The sequence below is a fragment of the Electrophorus electricus genome, chromosome 3 (genome assembly GCF_041902795.1).
Source record: "Electrophorus electricus isolate QZ-2024a chromosome 3, ASM4190279v1, whole genome shotgun sequence".
In the NCBI taxonomy this organism is placed as follows: Eukaryota; Metazoa; Chordata; class Actinopteri; order Gymnotiformes; family Gymnotidae; genus Electrophorus; species Electrophorus electricus.
In genome coordinates this window covers 3,325,001-3,332,500 of record NC_137499.1, presented here as the reverse complement: position 1 = coordinate 3,332,500, position 7,500 = coordinate 3,325,001, and positions in this window count along the sequence as shown.

The following is a 7,500-nucleotide window of genomic DNA, read 5'->3' as shown; positions in this document are numbered from 1 at the left end:
GAATGGGGGCTAAAAAGTTGGGGCTAAAGCCACCTGCAGCTGAGGTGGTGCGCGCACACACACACACACACACACACACACACACACACACACACACACACAAACACACACACACACACACACACCCCTGCCCACACAAACCTACCCACTCACACACACAACCACATTCAGACACACCTACACCCCCCCCCACCCCTACACAAACACACCCACACACACACACACATATGCACATCCAGGCCTTTTTGTGGCCTCTCATGTCAACCGCCCGAGTAATGTGTGACCTCGTGACAGAAAACCGCACGTGGCGGCCATGACCTAGACGCAATGCTGCGATGTGCGGTTTCCTTTCCCAAGCGCCCGTTGGGGCAACGTTACCACTGACCATGGGCAAAAGAGACTGTTGGACTGCCTCCAACAGTAGTCTCCCGAACTGAAGCTAGGTGGCACAATGAATGCACAGAGAGAGGGACAGGGAGCGGAAGAGAGAGAGAAAGAGAGAAAGAGAGGGAGTGGGGGAGAGAGAGAGGGAGAGGGAGAGAGAGAAAGTGGGAGAGAGAGAGAGAAACGCATCACCCTGACAGATGACAATGACAGTTGTATAACATTTTCTTTGGTAGATGATGCCCTGCTCTGTACAGCAGAGAGTACAGCTGGGCATCTATATTGAGCCCTAGAGCTAAAACAGTATTCCTAAGATTTTGTCCCAAAAAGGTATTATGTATCACGGCTATAGGAGGATGTTCTCATAGAGAATAATGTCTCTTCCGTTCCCTGTTCGAGGAGAAGGCTGAATAGAGACAGTAGGTGCGGTCGGGTGGGGTGGCGGCGGGGGGGGGGGGGGCATTCCACAGTTAGGGTCTTTATTTGGGGGAGGAGATAGATGCATGCTTATCCTCCACCACGAACACACACGGGTCATCGGCGAGGAGCGCTTTATTAACACAAACCGCGTTAATGTCACGGGGGCTCATGGCTATTTAAAGATGCTGAAAGGTTATGCAGTCCCTCGGTGGCTGAACGTGGTGTTTCGCGTGCAGCACTGAACCTACCGGTCGAACCGGTACAGGAGCGGTGAGTGGCCACGGGTGACGTTTGGCCCCATCATGTGGGTTTCCTGTCCCATGTGCATGGCGTGCTCTCTCCTCGGGGTCACCACAGGGCGAAGCGTGCGGAGCGTCTCTCTCCGCACTGTTTGCTCTGGAGCGGCACGCTCACAGGTAGCGCCCCCCTCGATCCCTCCGCTGGCCTTCCGGGGGGGGCTGCCGCAGGCCTCGGAGACTTCCGAGGAAAATAGATGAGCCGTGTCTGAAAACAAGCTTTGGAAATGAACCTGCTGGACTTGGCACAAATGCACACAGAACAGGAGCGTTCGTAAGCCCAAAAACAGAACTGTGGACTCATGTGTGCATGCAGTGATTTGGCACAGCTGACCCTGCCATCACACTGCAGTAGTCCAAGTGGAGGCAGTCGGGGGGCCGGCAGCATCCTTGTCGGTACTTATCGCTAAGAGCTTCATCCTTTGGCGGTCCTCAACCACTGCTTATGTCTGACCAAAAGGGATAAATAGTAACACCTGCTGGAAACCACAAAGCTGCAGTCCAGGGACAACACACAAACAAAAGGTGGAGCGCGGAACACAGGCCGTCTGCCCGAGATGAAAGACAGAAGCAAGGAGGGCCTTTCTTCTCTGGATGAAAAACAAGAATCAACCAACAGAGACCAAAGCGAGCTGTCATGTCGTGGCTTCGTTCAAAAGCCACACCTGCTGTTTGCAGTGGCCACCTCTCCCGCCACACCGAGACGAGACAACGCGGCCTGCAAAGGGGCGGGGGGGGCTCAAAACTTCAAACAGTTGGCTGGTTTCTGCTCATACCACCACACCCAGCTTGGAACACTGTTTTTGATGCCCATGTCCAGCAGTAAGGATAGGTTGCTATCAGTGCACATCACATTTAACCTGTGGGTGATATGTCTGGGCCACCTGACGCTCTAACAGTCTAACTTTGACCAGCTAAAATGATGTAACATGGCTACTGGGTTTTGTAGACATTTTGGTGCTCATAAAAGCAACCCTGTCTCGTGGTATTACTTGTCGCTAGCTTGTGCAACCTGTCACCCGTTTGCCCATATTTTGCACAGTCCCTGGAGACAGCTGGTCACAGCTGGGCATATAACTCGGCAGGGCTGAGGGTCCAGTGGCACCCCGCTGAGGCTCAGCGAGACATATTTAATGGGCCGCATCCGTCTCCCTTTTGGCCAGTGCCTCCAAGTGCCACAGCTAACAGCAGAGTCTGTTCAGTCTCCTGCTCTCGTCCACACGGGGCCCCGGGTTCATTCGGGGGAAAGCTAAAAAGCCATTGTGAGCCCACTCAGTGCAGTGACAAATGGACCTTTTGACTGGTCGACTGGATGTCTGTGATTGCTGATGTGCACTCGGCGGCTCGGTGTCGTGCCATGTTGCAGACTTGGGAGAGCACGCGCTTACATAGGTGCGCCAACCACACCAAGGCCAGCTTACTTCACTAATCCATGTCACTATAAAGACAGCGGAGTGTGACTACAACAGAATGTAAACAAATCTGACGGATCTGGAGATTCTAGATCTATTTTTGTGGCCATGGAATTGTTACGTGTGTAAGAGATATTAGACCAGTTCCAAGATTAGAACTGGGTCAGACACTGGAAGAGGTGGCTAGTAAGTGTCAATCAGATGCAATAAGATGACCGGTACTGGTCGTTCGCATAAACTTCATAAGTCTCCCAGGAATGTGATACTATCGGCACAGGCATGGCCCTTTGTGACTAAATGTCGTGCGACCCGAGGAACAAAACATTTCTCCATGCCACTGTTGGAAAGCACCATCAGAGAGCACACCTTTAAACGTGTGATGTGTGACGCAGGCTCAGTGATGGGAGGATGGGAGAGGCTCACGTTATGATGGTCACACATTTAAGTGCTGTCACACACACACACACACACACACACACACACACACATTTACGGACCCACCTCCCCTTCTTGCCTGATGTAATTGTTTGTGTGTGTACCCAGCAGGAGCGGGGAGCGTTGTGGAGGGGAGGAGGTGGAACAGGGGGGTCATTTTGCTCACTTTGGTGTTGCGGTGTCTGAAGGGGTTCCGCCTGCCTTCAGGGAGGGAAATTAATTTGTAGACTGAACATACTCCCGCGCACACTTTGAAACTGGAGTGGTCTGGCACAGGCAATGGGCCCAAGGTTATCGCAGTCTCCCAGCAACCAGCCCCCCGGCAACCAGTTCCCCCAGCAACCAGCCCATCCAGCAGGCAGCCCCCCTAGGTCGCTGAAAACCCCCAGACAGGCAAACGGCAGGCAAATGCAGCCCGCCCCCTTCAGTGCTTATCCAGGAGCTCCCTGCCTGTCTCTCTCCCTCTCTCTCTATCCGTCTTTCTCTCCTTCTCATTCCTTTTCTCTCTCTCCCTGGCAGCACCCTCCGTCCAGTGCAGACGACCTAAAAAAAAGAGGCCACATTCATGTTATGTGTTTCAAAAATTCTCACTGCCTCCATTCTACTCACAGAGCTTTGATTCCTCTCTCCTCCCCCAGCCTCCCCTGCATAGTTTTCCTTTTTTTGTTCTGCCTCTACCATGTCAGCCATTGATGTCCCACCCAAACTTTTTCTCTCTTTTTTTTTGTGTCTCCCCCTCCCTTTGGATTCCTGTTTGATCCAGGGCTACCTGCATGGCACCGGCTAAAGACAGGGCAGAGAGAGAGAGAGAGAGAGGGAGGAGACGCAGCGTTGACACACAAAACCCGCCATTCTCAGTTTTCAAATGTCTCATTGAGGCTCTGGCCGGCTTTGATATTTTAAGTAGGTATCACAACAAAGGGGCAACAAATGGCTGGAAAGGTAATGCAGAATATTAAGGCGGCTAATGGCCCCGGCCCTCTAGAGTGGAGCTGGCTCGAAAAGGAAGCCCTGTCCCACGAGTCCTATTCCATTTCTGAGGGGCGGGACACCTGCCCGCTCACTGCCACTGGCCCTCTGCGACAAGCATGCGGACATTTCGGCTCTACGGTCGTGAGACTCTCTGCGGAGGTGCGCCACGCTAGGGTCTGTGGTTTATCAGGGGAGAACTGCCCATCAGGTGTTTGCTATTGCTATTGTTTGACCTGGATGCTTTGGCATCCCCCCCCCCCCCAGAGGTATGATTTAATTCACGTTATTAAATGACATTATCTAGGACAACAGATTTATCACCTGCATACACATGATTGGCTCATACTATGGTTTAACTCATACTATCATACTATGGTTTAACTTGGTTTAAATGTTTCTCTTATAAGAAGCAGATCCACTGGTCCTTTTACAATTTTTTTAGGGCTTACAAGTTTTATTAGGGCGTATTCATTCTTATGTTGTGAGAGGTGTCCTACTTACTAATACATTAAAGCTCATTTTAGCACTTGGATAGAAAATGAAAACATATCAGAAAAGCATCCATGTGAGAAGCCCCCAAGCTGACGCATTATATGCTACTCTTCTGCATAGCCGCCTGCATGCAGCTGCTACTGTTGCTCTCGAGCTAATGCTCTCCTGGCTCGTCTGGCTTGGGTTGGTATCCAGCCTGTTGGTCCTCTGCTGCACATACCACATCCATGCCACGCATGACCTGGATAGGTCTGGACATTCTCCTCAGCGCCACTATACCACTCAGGGTTTGACCACTGCCTGCTTCTAAAGACCTGCAGTCGCCCCAGGGGTACCAGGGCCAGCGACCCCCCTGCCTCCGTGCTCCCAGTTGCCGGTTTGAATAACCAAAGCCTGCGCAATATAGGAATAGAGTCTTCAAACAGGATGTCCCAGACTTTATTGGGGCATGCTAAGCATTACAGCATCGCACTTCCTCACGAGGAGTTTGAGAAAGGGATTAGTAGCATATGGCTCACTGAGCAGCTTCTGCTTTCCATTACTCTACCCACCAGCTCTCAGCATCCTCGCCTGGCAACTCGTTCCTGTCTGAGGAAAGCATTCCTCATTTGTGTGTGCACATGTGTGTGTCTGTGTGTTGCGGATGCGTGCGTGTGTGTGGGTGTGTGTGTGGGAGGCGGGAGTTTGTGGGCTGTGGGGTGTGGGGTGGTCCTGTTTTGGAGTCATGGGGGAGGTGTCCAAAATGGCACAGAGAAAGGAAAAAAATCTGGTTTTGGTTTATGTTTTCATTCTTTATCGGAAAGCAAAAGTGTGACCCAGCCAGCAAGTTCCAGCGCTGGTGCATTAAACACAATGGAAGAAGGACCTTTTCTGTCAGACGTTTCGCACAGTGGGGCCATTGTTACAGCACATATCTTGTGGAGAGCAGAACTGTGTGTTTTTGCTGAGTTGGAGGAGGCCAGGACATGTGGATATGGTCTAAACAAACATGGTATTGAACAGGCTTTTGATGTTTAACACTGAAGGAAAATGACAAGGCCAATACAAGGGCCAGACCAAGCGATGTTAACACCCTGAAGCCCGAAGCTGCGTTCACTGAGAACCGGAGGGTACAGGACACCACAATGTTGTGGTGGTAGCTAGGTGAGGAGTACCAACTGTTTGCGCTGAGAAGAAGTCGCAGCCACACGTCCCGTCTGGATGTCCTTTTTTTGGGGTGAACCAACAACACTTAACCCCTTCACTTTTTGCTGATGTTAACAGAGACTCCCTGCCTCCTCTAAGCCTCGCTGTTACACAAAGCGAAAAAGTGATAAGTAACCACCACCCCCCACACGCTCCCCCGCCCTCGATCCCTCCCCCACCCCTACGCCCACCCGCCAACAGGCTGGGGTCTTGCCTGGTCCCAGCCCCACCCTGCAGAACGACTCCACTGACACTTTTAAGTGCCAATAATTTCAGGACCCTCCCTGCAAAAGATCAATCAGTTTCAAAGCGGCTTGGGTGACATGTGTCCAGGGCGGGCAGCCCATGGAAAACATTAGCATTGCTGTGGTTTCCAGCACTTCCAGTTTATCGGCAAGCTTCCTCAGTCAGGCTAGCGTGTTTAACGCTTCGCTTGCTACATGGTTCCCCCTACAAAGGCAAAAACGCTACATCCCGAAAAGCAGTCAGCAGTCATCTTACACACACTTGGGGTCAGTGATGCTCTTTAATTCTTTGATCCTAAACTAACCAGACTTTATAATTCAGCAGTTGCTGAAGCTTGTGGGCAACATGTCTAACATGGCTAGCTTTTAGGGTTAGCATGTGCTGAAGAATGCACACACGGACACATATTCTAGGGTTACCACCCAGCATGTTAGAAGTATCAAAGCCCCCCCTCCACCTTGAAACCAGAGAGCAAGGCCACTGGCCTATAGCTTTACAGTCTGCAGCTCCGTAACACCTGTTCTCAGTCTGACTGACAAACAATTGTGTCATTATTCACGGCCCAAAAAGGCAGCCTAACCACATGGCCCCTCCTAATGCGCTGGTCCAACCCCTCCCACAACCCCCCCCCCCCCCCCCCCCCTCCACCGCACAGCCAGCTCCCAGGATCTGACCCAGGATTTTAGGCCTGAACACATGGGTTTGATTTATCTATTTGTTGATTGTTTGCACAAAGTTAGATGCAAAGTAACAACCAAAGGCGTTATGCGGATGACTATTTCACTATTTCATGTGTCTTGTTTTAGCGTCACATATTCTGTGAAGATCACGGATGCATCGCTTGCAGAAGGCAATCTGCAGTACATCATTTTCTAAATAATAACAGTAAACATCAGGGCAAAAAAAACATGCAAATAACAAATGTGCCACAATGCGTAATGCGCTGTAGCTCTGTGATTTTGGGCTCAGGTTCAGGTTTTGAATTTATAGAGTCAAGTAACAAAATAATAAAACGAAACAGAAGGAAATGGCATATTTTGTGTCTCTGAACAGGTTGGGAGAACTGGGACGGATGGGGTCTTCTTTTCCGATTAAGTCAAAGACCACGGCGTGCTTTTTGTCAATGAATTAATGCAGCAACATTAGCTATTCTTTTGCCTTTGACAAGTGGCTACGTCTCTTACAAGAGTTCTAGGTCAAGTCTTTGTTAAAAAGTGAATTCAACGTTAATCCTAATCCCCTCTTCAAAGCCAACATTTAGGCCAGCACGGAGGTGAAGCTCCCAGATGGAGGCTCGATTCCTGTGCCTCTGCCTGCAGCCACATGGAAATGCATGGTCAGCGCTGGAACCTGCAATTAATATTTCATTAGGCTCGATCGTTTGTCCAGGCCACACGTCTGCATATTTGGCAATGGAGGGTGCATGGGCAGGCGCTCTCGAAATGACAACCATCTGAGGTTGACCTGACTAGCCATGCGCCCTCCACCTGCGTTTACCACATCACAATCTGGACCAGGTAAAAGACGCCATGATGTCAAACCTAGAAACAGCTCTCTAAACCGACAGACAGCAAGCATGCCAGATGCTTTTGAGTCTTACGGAAATGCCGTGAAGTTTCACTGTAATGCCTCCGTAGGAGAAAAACATACCTCCCACA